Source organism: Phyllobates terribilis, unplaced genomic scaffold (genome assembly GCF_046119375.1).
Source record: "Phyllobates terribilis strain yellow unplaced genomic scaffold, ASM4611937v1 Scaffold_11__3_contigs__length_659146591, whole genome shotgun sequence".
NCBI lineage: Eukaryota > Metazoa > Chordata > Amphibia > Anura > Dendrobatidae > Phyllobates > Phyllobates terribilis.
In genome coordinates, this window is record NW_027362771.1 from 575,916,958 (window position 1) to 575,931,760 (window position 14,803).

The 14,803-nt window shown below is 47.3% G+C and overlaps 3 non-coding genes across 3 annotated transcripts; all 3 read right to left on the bottom strand.

Moving 5' to 3' along the window:
* Window positions 1-2,955: 2,955 nt before the first annotated feature.
* LOC141168147 (U4 spliceosomal RNA) lies at window positions 2,956-3,095 on the bottom strand. The gene has a single exon (XR_012251897.1). It is a non-coding gene; the product is annotated as a U4 spliceosomal RNA (small nuclear RNA).
* Window positions 3,096-9,130: 6,035 nt separating this feature from the next.
* Window positions 9,131-9,203, bottom strand: TRNAK-UUU (transfer RNA lysine (anticodon UUU)). The gene has a single exon. It is a non-coding gene; the product is annotated as a tRNA-Lys (tRNA).
* A 4,677-nt stretch (window positions 9,204-13,880) lies between these two features.
* Window positions 13,881-14,020, bottom strand: LOC141168346 (U4 spliceosomal RNA). The gene has a single exon (XR_012252085.1). It is a non-coding gene; the product is annotated as a U4 spliceosomal RNA (small nuclear RNA).
* Between the last annotated feature and the right edge of the window lie 783 nt (window positions 14,021-14,803).

Consider the following 14,803-nt stretch of genomic DNA (forward strand, 5'->3'; position numbering starts at 1 on the left):
ACACAGTCACTGTCGGCCTTAAGGACACTGGCGCAGAATGCACCCTGATCCGCCCTGAGTTTGTGTTACCAGAGGAACTCATTCCTGGGAAGACCCTGACTGTCACCGGGTTTGGGGGTGTTCGCCGTCCCATACCGATGGCCCGAGTTTTCCTGGACTGGGGTGCGGGGAGGCGGTTAAGGGAAGTGGGGGTGTCGGAGAATCTCCCCATTAATGTGTTATTGGGAACTGATCTGGGACGGTTGGTTGCCCGATACATTCCTGACAACCCTCCCAGATCTAATATGTCATTTAATGCCGCTGTCAAAAATGTGAATGTGATGTCTAATAAAAGTGTGTGTTGTGATAAAGGGGAACTCAGCCACCTCACCCCGTGGGGTGATGCTGCTGAGGATCCCCTAAAGCGAGCCAGCATAAGTGCTAGGGGCAAGGGGAGCAGGCACGGACACCAGGAAGCAGGTCGTCCCGTGCAGGTGACTAATGTCACACCAGATGGTGACATGGTCAATGGTAGCTGCCCCATGACTAGCACGGCTCCAGAGGTGATGTGGAAGGATGGGGAGAAACACGGGGATCATAGGGAAAGGGGTCCCGGGCCGGCGACCAGTGTCACGACGGACTGTGACATGGCCGGTCATAGCCTCCCCCTAGGGAGCGCAGCTCTCAAGCTAAAGATGAGGACAGGTAAAAAGGTAGGCGGCATAATCAGGCGAGGTTACAGGAAAGTGTGTCCCCCTGTCTGTCAGGAGTATGGGAGGAAGGTACCCATAGCCTGTCAGAGGTGTGGGGAAAATGTATCCCAAACCAGTCAAGGTGATCAGAAAGCTGGACCCTCAGGTTGGTGGGCAAGTGGATCTGCGGCTTGTCAGATCAGCAGGAAGGGTGGGCCAGGAGGTGGGCTCAAGGGGCGATCTGTAAATCACCCCTTATGCCACCTCAAAGAGGGGGAGATGTCAGGAATATTATAAAATATTGATATCAGGGACAGCTTAACAGAATATTAGCCCTTCTCCCATGCCCTTTGCTGTAGTGTTTGTCCAGAGATGACAATCATACAGTGTCTAATGCAAATTATCACCACTTGTCAGCACTGAGCTGTCCCATTTTCCTTCTGCCAGCACAAAGCCCGAATTAACGCAGGACTGATAAATAGTTATTCACACACGGCCAGGGAAGAAGTGTGAAAACTTCGTTAGGGAACCAAGCCTCTTGTATCTGAGAGAGCAGGGGGTAACTACTATGCGGGCTTGCGCTAATTTACATGTAACTGTTGAAGACCAGTTCCCCAGCTTCAAAGGGGAATTTGCAGACATGATGACTCCGATATTAGATATGAAATAATATGAGTTCTATAGGTCCGACAATAACGGGACCCATATGTGGAGTAAGCAAATCAGCCCTGGAATATGCAGGTATTTTTCCACGGCCGTAACCAACATCGGGGGGCCGTAGTGCAAGAACCCCGGAATAGCAGACTGCAGCGATGTGATGTGTAATATCAAAAGAAAGATAAAATCATGAGGGAAAATATGGCGTAGTTTGCGAGCTTCTGCGATTAACGAGTGATGAGTTATCGCAAAAGTCAGCATTTCTAATAAAAATCTACAGGCTGAAGACCGGCCCACATGATGTCACCGCAAGGGGCGTGTGGCCAGATCTCTCCTTAGGTATAAAGTAATCTATGGGGAAGACAGAAGTACTCATTGCTGGGGGGAATACGAATTATACGCAAAGGGTCCTGTTCAATAACAGCAATCTGGAGAACCCCCCCTCCCACTATATTGAATCGTCTCCGCGATCGTGTAGTGTAAGTAATTTTCACTCTTTACCCTGTTTATTTTATGTAACTGTTTATGTATTTTAATGCCCCCTTTGTAACATCCTTGTATATATTTTTCCTAAACACTGCCTCCCTTTTGGATTAAATATAAAATTTAATAGTTCTGTTTCTTTTGTTCTGTAATCGTTCTCCTCCCCGAAGCCATAAACGCTACCGGGTTGGTTCCTGACCCGATACAAGTCCATTAATACCGGGCTGTATCAAACCAGAACTGGTGGCAGCATACCATCTGGGGGATTTGAGGAAGGCTGGCAGTGACGGTCGGAGGTGTGGATATATATTACTGGCGCAGCCAGGGAAATATATATATACCGCCCTCACTGCAGAGGGCCTCAAATACCCAGTGGGCTACAGGACGGCCTCTCCGGCGACCACTCGCTCTAGGTGCAGTACCTTGACTGACCTGAGAGGCGAGGGGGCGCCAGAGAGTTGTGCCTGTATTGTGGCATCACGGATTGGTGACGTGTAAGGGACAACACACCCCAGTGTCTTCCCCCGCTGGTGGCAGCTTCCTGGCACTACTTACTCTAGGTGCAGTACCTTGACTGACCTGAGAGGCATGGGGGCGCCAGAGAGCTGCACTCACCGGCCAGCAAGTTTTCCTGACACGACTGATTGCTGATATTTATTCCAAAGGGTGAAACCAAATATTAAGTTGAGGGTGCCAACAATTTTGTCCGACCCATTATTGGGGTTTTGTGTAAAATGATGTCCAATTTGCCTTTTCTTCTCTGTTTTTTTTGTGTTGTTCCAACACTCACAAAGTAAACAAACACGTGTAGAACAAAACACGGGGAATTATAATAATGTTCTGAGAAATACTGCAGCTTCTGGAACAATTTCAAGGGTGCTGACACCCTAGCCATACCATGACTACATGATAACACAAAAATATATAACATGACTATATGGAGAAATCTCCGGGGAAGCAGCTGACTAGATAGTAATCCTGTAATTGATCCCGCACGTTTCTTTGCTGATTCTCTTGTCCTCAGGGAAGTGAAATGTTACTTATAATTCTCAGCCCGACACATGTAACATACGGCTCCAATACAACTGTATACACATAATTATCTCCGATAAGCACTTCTTTTAATACTAACACCATTATTCAGTCTCCTGGGAGACTGTCAAAAATTGCCATGCTGACTGTATTACGAGCCCTCATGGCGGGGTATTGGGAAAAGTTTTCAACTAGCAATAATCACACCTCGGATAAACCTCATGGGCTATGATACTGCCACTGCGCAAAGCTGGAGGCCATCTGTGAGGAGCTGCGGCCTCCGGATCTGGGGCTCTGTCTACACTGAGGAGAGACAAAGTCATTAGGGGGCTGTGGGAGCAAAGGATTCTGGGAGTGGATATGCTAATAACACCCCTCCCCTAAATCTGTAATAGAAGAAAGAAAAGCCCCCCAGGCTGGGGGAGGGGAGGGGGTTCATCCTCCATCTGACTGCTCTTCAATAACTGAATACCGCCATATCATCACCACATAGTAACACCAGATAGTGACTGAATACCGCCATACCATCACCACATAATAACACCAAATAGTGACTGAATGCCACCTAAGGCTATGTGCCCATGATGCAGAATGCTCCGGATTTTTTCCTGAGCGTTTCTGCATCTCCCTGGCAGAAAAAACGCATGTGGATTGTACATGCGGATTGTACATGCTGATTGTACATGCGGATTGTACAGGCGGATTGTACATGCGGATTGTACATGTGGATTGTACAGGCGGATTGTACATGTGGATTGTACAGGCGGATGGTACAGGCGGATTGTACATGTGGATTTTACAGGCGGATTGTACATGCGGATTGTACATGTGGATTGTACATGCGGATTGTACATGCGGATTGTACAGGCGGATTGTACAGGCGGATTGTACAGGCGGATTGTAAATGCGGATTGTGCAGGCGGATTGTGCAGGCGGATTGTGCAGGCGGATTGTGCAGGCGGATTGTACATGCGGATTGTACATGCGGATTGTACATGCGGATTGTACATGCGGATTGTACATGCGGATTGTACATGCGGATTGTACATGCGGATTGTACATGCGGATCGTACATGCGGATTATACATGTGGATTATACATGCGGATTGTACAGGCGGATTGTACATGTGTTTTTCCTGCCAGGGACATGCGGATGTGGAGCGTTCTTCACATGCATTTCCTCATGCGGGTTGTCATGCGCTTTCCAAGTGATTTTGGTCAGAGGTTTATGACCCCAAGGCTATAGGGTCTAGGAGAGGGGGAAAGACAAAAAACACGGGCGCAGATCTAAGTGCAGATAATTTAGTACAACTCTTTTTTTTATATATTCTTTTTTAGAAGCTGATTTGCTCACCTTTGATGTAGCTTGTGGTATAGCGTATCGACCTATTAGGTCTGACTGAGATGCCTTGTCTCCTTGATGTGCAGCTATAGTCTGGAGACAACGGATCTCTCAGCCAGGAGACCGTGGAATGAAGATCAGGAAAAAATAAAAAGATTCATCCAGTCTATTCAGCGCTCCCAAACGACAGGCACCAGGTAGAAGAATTATAGATCTTCAGAAATTTACTTAGGATAAAAATCATCACAAAACGATACATAGAACAACGCGTTTCAGCTATAGATTTATACATATGTAAAGCAGGTGCCGGAATGCAACGCACAGAGACCCAAGGCGAGAACAGTCAGAGATGATTGTAACCAGTTTTATACAACAGGTATACTGAAACAAGGGATTAGCAACAAGGGTAATGAACAGTGGTTTGAAATATCAGAAAAATACGAAATTTCTCAAAGTAAGGTGCAGTCTCTCAAAGTAAGGTGCAGTCTCTCAAAGTAAGGCGCAGCCTCTGAAAGTAAGGCGCAGTCTCTTCAAAGTAAGGTGATGCCCTCAATCATGGGAGACACCACGCAAGTTCTTTAACTGTGCATTTGGCTCTAGCGGGGGTCACCGGTTATTCCCGCTTGGCCGTGAGTCTCTTCCGGATAAATTCAATTAAATCACGTTGTGCTACTTTAGCCCCAACCGTTCCTCTCCCAACCTGAGTACCTAAACCCAATTGTCCCCAGTACCGTGGGTGAACAGTGGAAGTGACGGCCCTGCTCACGTATGCAGCTCCTCTGTCTCCGCTGGCGTGACTTTCCTGGGGCAACCGTCTCTCAACTCCTCTCTGCTTGGCTGTTGGAGGCAGTCTCTCGAGCCTTGGATAGGGGGGTCCAGGCCTCGTCTGTCGGCGGGTGACGTCGGGTTCCGCGAACTCACTCAGCACCGCGATCAGGTTCCTAGTCTCCTCAGCAGGCGCAGCACTCGGGTCACAACTGTGAGGGATCCAGAGCTCTTTTACCGGTGCCCGGCTGGAGCACCTCTCAGGCCTCTGGATTTGGCCTGTCACGCGGGGTTTCTCAGGACGCAGGGAGCACGTCTGCTCCTTTCTGCTGCTTGGCGCCAAAGAACCCTCTGGTTTGGCGCGCTGGCCTCTTATCTCCCGGAACTCCTTCCTGGAAGTCACCTGATCGGGTCCAGCATCTGAACCTGCTCTCCCTGCAACTTCCCTTGCATATTTTGGTTCCGCTTGACTGTATCTGGCCAGTAGATGGCAGTCTCGCTCCATCCTTGAAACGTCATGTTGAAGTTCTTTTACAGGCTTTCTTGCCTGTTCTACACATATATATTGCCATATCTCACATGAGGAAGGCTATTTTGTATAAATATATAGCCGAAACGCGTTGTTCTATGCATCGTTTTGTGATGATTTTTATCCTAAGTAAATTTCTGAAGATCTATAATACTTCTACCTGGTGCCTGTCGTTTGGGAGCGCTGAATAGAATGGATGAATCTTTTTATTTTTTCCTGATTTCCAAGCGATTTTAGCATCACTTGGAAAGTGCTTGACAAGTTGGTCACACTATATAAATCCATGCAACCGGCGTAGATTTATATAGTGTGACCGTAAAAGAATGGTAAAAATAAATATATACTTACCTTCTGATGGCCCCCGGAGTCCTTGTCCTGCCATGACGTCACCGCAGGTCCTTTTAGTCTACCGTGAGCTGCCGGCATGCCAGGACAAGGACTCCGGCCGTCATCAGAAGGTAAGTATAATGTTTATTTTTTATTTTATTATATTTTTTACAGATACTATGGTACCTGGGTCTGGATGAGAGTCTCCTCTTCTCCAAACCCGGGTAACATCCGCACATTGAACCGCATGGAATCCGCATGTACAGATGCAGTGATGCAGATGTCTTGCGGTCCAATGCGAGTCAATGGCGGCGGAAACGCCACAATTCCGCAAAATAATTGGTAGTGATGTGGATTTTTCCGCAATGATAATCCGCAGCTGAATTTCCGCAGCATGTGCACAGCACATGCGGATTATCATTGGAGAACATGGCAGACCTTCTACCAAGCGGTTTTTAAGCATTTCTGCAGCGGAAAAGGTTAAAAAACACATAGTGGGCACAGAGCCATAGTATAACTATATCACACCAAATAGTGACTAAACACCGCCATACTATCACCACTTAATAACTCCAAATAGTGACTGAATACCGCCATACCATCACCACATAATAACTCCAAATAGTGACTGAATACTGCCATACCATCACCACATAATAACACCAAATAGTGACTGAACACCGCCATACCATCACCACATAATAGCAATTTCTAGGGTCGGCTTCTTCAGCTATTTATACATTCCTTAAAGTGACAATGTAACAAACAGTACATGTGACCTTATCCTCCATACTGTGCCTGAGTTCACAAATCTGTATCTGTCCCACGAAATATTGTTTGAATATTCTTTAATTCTTGAACCCTGGACCCTCAGATTAAAAGTCTGATGCTCTACCGACTGAGCTATCCGGGCTTCTGTACATGATCACTGACACAATGACTTTCTCCTGTATTATCGGCCGTCTGCTCCTCCTTTCTGGTTACAGACTATCACCACTCACCACTATACGTTCTGTCCATTGGTTTCTACGTCCTGGAAGGGAACCGTCTCTTCTGTATTCCAGACCTGTCCAGCAATGCAGAGATGATCCCATAAGAGGCAACGATTGAATTGGGGAGAGGACGTCATCAGGGACTTGTAATGACTTGTGGATGGGACAGGATGATATCAGGGACTTATAATAAACTGGAGAGTGAGGACGGACGCTATCAGGGACTTGTAATGACTTGGGGGTAGGGGAGGATGATATTAGAGACTTATAATAAACTGGAGAGTGAGGACGGACGCTAGTGTAGCACCCAGAGGGTTCGGTCGCTACAGAGGTATTGCATCTCACCCAGATGTGCGATATCTCACTCTCAGGTAAGGATGGAGTATGGCTCAGGACCCTGACACCTGCATGCATTACACCACATTTCCGGGGGACAGGGCGACAATGCTCCCACGGGAGAGCACAATTGTCCCTGATCCCTGGCAGGAGTGGGGAGGGGTCACCTAGGAAAGGGGGAACCCAGTGGTGTGTGGATGGAGAGTGCAGATCTTGGGTGCACTGAGTAGGAGTATAAAGAGGGGAGCCATTTTAGGAAGTGTGTTCAGTCAGAGGGGAGCACTGACAGAGAAGGGCTCTGTGGAGCTCTGCTCCAGGAGGCGAGCCTAGCCTGAGAGGCCCAAGACTGAGAAGAGAAAGAGCAGAGATGAGAGGGAGCAGGAAAGGCTCCAGGAGAAGGAGTGAAGGGATCCCAGAGGTACGGGCCATGCAGCAAGCCGGCCGTACGCCCGCCGCTACCTGGAGGTAGGGGGGTCAGGCCAAGACAGGGAACCGGTTCCCTTAACTAGTGGAGGCAGAAACCACGCTCAGCATTGCATGTGTCACAGCCCCTCACAGTCCACGCTAGGAAGGGACCACATAGGGTCCAGGGAACGGAACACACGTCGCCCGCCAAGACCCGAGGCAGCTGGACAGAAGCGGTGTAAGGTGTGAAGCAGGAAGAGCCAGAGAAAGGACACATGAAGGGGGTCCTGATAAGTACTCCAAAGATATCTGGGAGTCGGCCGAGCCCCTCACTTGGCGAACACAGTACGACGCGGGAGATTATGACCGGCCGTAATAATCTGGATTAACAACTATGAGTAAAAACCCTGGACTGCACTGCAAAGACTCTGAGTTGTTTCTGCTGCGCCCTTGCACCACAACTCTCATCATCCACTCACGCTGCCCTGAGGCAATACTCTTCCTGTGGGGAGTCACACCATCTAGCTGCACACCTCATCAGCCTCAGCAGCCTGCCCAGCAGCGGCGGTTCCTCCTAACCGCAATCCACAGGTGGCGTAGTCGGACATTTAATAATCATAAAAACCACATAAATAGACTGCCACTGGTTTGACCACTCTGAGCCACGGGACTGGGTCACCGCCACGGTGACTACAACCCCCAGCATCCACTAAAAGGCCCAGTTCAGGGTTCCCCACACGGCCCAGGGGGCGCGTCACTATCAGGGACTTATATTGAATTGGGAGAAAAAGGAGGAGGACGTCATCATGGACTTTTAATGAATTAGTTGGTTAGAGAAGATGCTATACAGGGACTTATAATGAATTGACGTTGGGGAGGATACCCAAACGGACTCATAACGGATTGGGGTCTGGGAGTGGACACTATCAGGGATATATTATGAAATAGGGGTGGAAGAGGACACTATACAGGGAGCTGTAATGAATTGTGGGTGGGAGAGGCTCCTATCAGAGGCTTATAATGATTTCAGGGATAGGCAGGGACTTATAGTGATAAGAACTAAAAATAGTGACTGAAAACCACCATACTATAAACACATAATTGTAAATTTCCCCCAAAATGAATTGATTCTAATTCCTCTTACTGTGGTTTTGCTTTTAATTTTGATTACGGTTATACCAGGAACACATGATTAAACCAATACTCACCTAAAACTGCCATCCGGTGACCACGTTATATTGTCAAATAGTGACTGATTACTTCCATACCAAGACCATATAATAACACCAAATAGGGTCTGAATACCTTCATATAGTCCCTCTATACTGACTGTCTACAAGTTCCTACTACGTGGAATATGTAAGGAGCCCTCACTTATGTTCTAGTACATTACATTATCAGTGATCGCCTGTTGTTGGCGACAAGAGAGCAGCTAAGGAGAACATGGTCACCACCCAAGACTGTCCAAAATCAAAAGAATTATGGTAACCATGATTTTTTCCTGAATAGTCTCCATCATTTGTCCTTCTCTAGGTCTCATTTATATCCTCATGAAATAACATTTATTGTTTTCCTCTTTGTTAAAAGCTTCCGCCTGAACAGGGACTTGAACCCTGGAACCTCAGATTAAAAGTCTGATGCTCTACCGACTGAGCTATCCAGGCTTCTGTACATGATCACTGACACAATGATTTTCTGCTGCAGCTGTCGGCCGTCTGCTCCTCCTTTCTGGTTACATAGTATCACACACACACTTTCTCCTACAGCTATCTGCTTTTCTTTCCAGTTACACAGTATCACCACCTGTGCACACATTCTGACACAAGGACTTTCTCCTGAATTATCGGCCATCTGCTCCTCTTTTCGGGTTACACACTATCACTACTTCCAACTATTCATACTGTCCATTGGTTTCCACGTTCTGGAAAAAAAAAATCACTTCTGTATTCCAGACTTGTCCAGCAATGCAGAGATAATCCCATAAGACATAACGTTTGAATTGGGGAGAGGACATCATCAGGGACTTATAATGACTTGGGCGGTGGGAGAGGATGATATCAGGGACTGGACAAAGTCACCTGTGGCAAGTTAAAGGCGTGGGCAATATGAAAATCACACCTGAAACCAGATGAAAAAAAAAAAGAGATGACGTTGACTCAATCTTTACATTGTATATCTGTGTGTGCCATACTAACCATGGAGAACAGAAAGAGGAGACGAGAACTGTCTGAGGACTTGAGGATCAAAATTGTTGAAAAATATCAACAATTTCAAGGTTACAAGTCCATCTTCAGAGATCTTGATGTTCCTTTGTCCACGGTGCACAACATAATCAAGAAGTTTACAACCTATAGCACTGTAGCTAATCTCCCTGGACGTGTACGGCAGAGAAAAATTGTTGAAAGGTTGCAACGCAGGATAGTCTGAGGAAAAGTAGCCCCAAATTCAAGCTGTCCTGCAACCTGAGGGTGCATCAGTGTCAGCACGAACTATCCACCGACATTTGAATGAAATGAAACGCTATGGTGGGAGATCCAGGAGGACCCCCCCTGCTGACACAAAGATATAAAAAAGCTAGACCGAAGTTTGCCAACTTGTAAGTGAGTAAGCCAAAATCCTTCTGGGAAAGGGTTTTATGGACAGATGACAACAGGATAGAGCTTTTTGGTAAAGCACATCATTCTACTGTTTACCGAAAACAGAATGAGACCTAGAAAGAAAACAACACAGCACCTAGAGTCAAATATGGTGGAGGTTCAAAGATGTTTTGGGGCTGTTTTGCTGCCTCTGGAACTGAGTGATTTACTTTGTGCAAGGTATTATGGAATCTGAGGATTACCAAAGGATTTTGGGCCACAATGTATTGCCCAGTGTCAGGAAGCTGGGATTGCATTTTAGGTCATAGGTCTTGCAGCAAGACAATGACCCCAAATATACTTCAAGAAGCACAAAGAAATGGATGGAAACAAATTGCTGGAGAGTTCTGAAGTGGCAGCAATGAGTCCGGATCTAAAACCCGTTGATCACCTGTGGAGAGATCTTAAAATTACTGTTTGGAGAAGGCACCCTTCACATATGAGAGACCTGGTGCAGATTGTAAGAAGAGTCCAAGATTCCTGCTGAGAGGTGTAAGAAGCTGATGGTTATAGGAAGCGACTGATTGCAGATATTTATTCCACATTCCAAATATTAAGTTGAAGGCGCCAACAATTTTGTCTGGCCCATTATTGGGGTTTTGTGTAAACTTATGTCCAATTTGCCTTTTTTTTCCTCTGTTTTTATATTTTGTTCCAACACTCACAAACGTGTACAAAATACGGGGAATTGTAATAATGCTCTGGTAGAAATACTTCATTTTCTGGAACAATTTCAATGGTGCCGACACCCTAGCCATACCATGACTACATGATAACACAAAAAATACACTGCTCAAAAAAATAAAGGGAACACTTAAACAACAGAATATAACTCCAAGTAAGTCAAACTTCTGTGAAATCAAACTGTCCACTTAGGAAGCAACACTGATTGACAATCAATGTCACATGCTGTTGTGCAAATGGAATAGACAATAGATGGAAATTATTGCAATTATCAAGACCCCCTCAATAAAGGAGTGGTTCTGCAGGTGGGGACCACAGACCACATCTCAGCAACAATGCTTTCTGGCTGATGTTTTGGTCACTTTTGAATGTTGGTTGTGCTTTCACACTCGTGGTGGCATGAGACGGACTCTACAACCCACAGAAGTTGCTCAGGTAGTGCAGCTCATCCAGGATGGCACATCAATGCGAGCTGTGGCAAGAAGGTTTGCTTTGTCTGTCAGCGTAGTGTCCAGCTGCTGGAGGCGCTACAGGAGACAGGCCAGTACACCAGGAGACGTGGAGGGGGCCGTAGGAGGGCAACAACCCAGCAGCAGGACCGCTACCTCTGCCTTTGTTCAAGGAGGAACAGGAGGAGCACTGCCAGAGCCCTGCAAAATGACCTCCATCAGGCCCCAAATGTGCATGTGTCTGCACAAACGGTTAGAAACCGACTCAGTGAGGGTGATATGAGGGCCCGACATACACAGATGAGGGTTGTCTTCACAGCCCAACACTGCAGGATGCTTGACATTTGCCACAGAACACCGGGATTGGTAAAGTCACCACTGGTGCCCTGTGCTCTTCACAGATGAAAGCAGGTTCACACTGAGCACATGTGACAGACGTGACAGAGTCTGGAGATGCCGTGGAGAGCGATCTGCTGCCTGCAACATCCTTCAGCATGACCGGTTTGGCAGTGGGTCAGTAATGGTGTGGGGTGGCATTTCTTTGGAGGGCCGCACAGCCCTCCATGTGCTCGCCAGAGGTAGCCTGACTGCCATTAGGTACCGAGATGAGATCCTCAGACCCCTTGTGAGACCATATGCTGATGCGGTTGGCCCTGGGTTCCCCCTAATGCAGGACAATGCCAGACCTCATGTGGCTGGAGTGTGTCAGCAGTTCCAGCAAGATGAAGGCATTGAAGCTATGGACTGGCCCGCCCATTCCCCAGACCTGAATCCGATTGAGCACATCTGGGACATCATGTCTCGCTCCATCCACCAACGTCACATTGCACCACAGACTGTCCAGGAGTTGGCGGATGCTTTAGTCCAGGTCTGGGAGGAGATCCCACAGGAGACCATCCACAACCTCATCCTCATCAGAAGCATGCCCAGGCGTTGTAGGGAGGTCATACAGGCACGTGGAGGCCACACACAATACTGAGCCTCATCAGGAGCATGCCCAGGCGTTGTAGGGAGGTCATACAGGCACGTGGAGGCCACACAATACTCAGCCTCATCAGGAGCATGTCCAGGCATTGTAGGGAGGTCATACAGGCACGTGGAGGCCACACACAATACTCAGCCTCATCAGGAGCATGTCCAGGCATTGTAGGGAGGTCATACAGGCACGTGGAGGCCACACACAATACTCCGCCTCATCAGGAGCATGCCCAGGCGTTGTAGGGAGGTCATACAGGCACGTGGAGGCCACACACAATACTCAGCCTCATCAGGAGCATGTCCAGGCGTTGTAGGGAGGTCACACAGGTACGTGGAGGCCACACACAATACTCAGCCTCATCAGGAGCATGCCCAGGCGTTGTAGAGAGGTCATACAGGCACGTGGAGGCCACACACAATACTCAGCCTCATCAGGAGCATGTCCAGGCGTTGTAGGGAGGTCATACAGGCACGTGGAGGCCACACACAATACTCAGCCTCATCAGGAGCATGCCCAGGCGTTGTAGGGAGGTCATACAGGCACGTGGAGGCCACACACAATACTCCGCCTCATCAGGAGCATGCCCAGGCGTTGTAGGGAGGTCATACAGGCACGTGGAGGCCACACAATACTCAGCCTCATCAGGAGCATGCCCAGGCGTTGTAGGGAGGTCATACAGGCACGTGGAGGCCACACACACAATACTGAGCCTCAGTTTGACTTGTTTTAAGGACATTACATCACAGTTGGATCAGCCTGTAGTGTGTTTTTCCACTTTAATTTTGGGGGTGACTCCAAATCCAGGCCTCCATTGGTTAATACATTTGATTTCCATTGATGATTTTTGTGAGATTTTGTTGTCAGCACATTCAACTTTCTACAGAACAAAGTATTCAATGAGAATATTTCATTCATTCAGATCTAGGATGTGTTATCTGAGTGTTCCTTTAATTTTTTGGAGCAGTGTATATAACATGACTCCATATGGAGAAATCTCCGGGGAAGCAGCTGACTAGATAGTAATCCTGTAATTGATCCCGCACGTTTCTTTGCTGATTCTCTTGTCCTCAGGGAAGTGAAATGTCACTTATAATTCTCAGCCCGACACATGTAACATACGTAACATACGGCTCCAATACAACTGTATATACGTAATTATCTCCCATTAACACTTCTTTTAATCAGAGCCACCACAAGAGTACAAAGATGGCGGCACCAGAGCTACCACAAGAGTACAAAGATGGCGGCACCAGAGCTACCACAAGAGTGCAAAGATGGCGGCACCAGAGCTACCACAAGAGTACAAAGATGACGGCCGCACAGTATTATCAGGAGTACAAAGATGGCAGCATCAGAGCCACCACAAGAGTACAAAGATGGCAGCCGCACAGTATTATCAGCAGTACAAAGATGGCGGCCGCACAGTATTATAAGGAGTACAAAGACGGCAGCATCAGAGCCACCACACGAGTACAAAGATGGCCACCACATTGCACAACTGAAAGCACTAACATGACAAACTCCAACCACAAAGCTCACAGATTGCTATTTGCACACCACCCATCCTTAGTCTGCTCTTTACCACCTATTCAGTCTCCTGGGAGACTGTCAAAAATTGCCATGCTGACTGTATTTCAAATCATCATGGCGGGGTATTGGGAAAAGTTTTCAACTAGCAATAATCACGCCTCGGATAAACCTCATGGGCTATGATACTGCCACTGCGCAAAGCTGGAGGCCATCTGTGAGGAGCTGCGGCCTCCGGATCTGGGGCTCTGTCTACACTGAGGAGAGACAAAGTCATTAGGGGGCTGTGGGAGCAAAGGATTCTGGGAGTGGATATGCTAATAAACCCCTCCCCTAAGTCTGTAATGGAAGAAAGAAAAGCCCCACAGGCTGGGGGAGGGGAGAGGGTTCATCCTCCACCTGACTGCTCTTCAGTAACTGAATACCGCCATATCATCACCACATAATAACACCAGATAGTGACTGAATACCGCCATACCATCACCACATAATAACACCAGATAGTGACTGAATATCGCCATACCATCACCACATAATAACACTAAATAGTGACTGAATACCGCCATACCATCACCACATAATAACACTAAATAGTGACTGAATACCGCCATACCATCACCACATAACAGCAAATAGTGACTGAATACCGCCATACCATCACCACATAACACCAGATAGTGACTGAATATCGCCATACCATCACCACATAATAACACCAGATAGTGACTGAATATCGCCATACCATCAGCACATAATAACACTAAATAGTGACTGAATACCGCCATACCATCACCACATAACACCAGATAGTGACTGAATACCGCCATACCATCACCACATAATAACACCAGATAGTGACTGAATATCGCCATACCATCACCACATAATAACACTAAATAGTGACTGAATACCGCCTTACCATCACCACATAATAACACTAAATAGTGACTGAATACCGCCATACCATCACCACATAACAGCAAATAGTG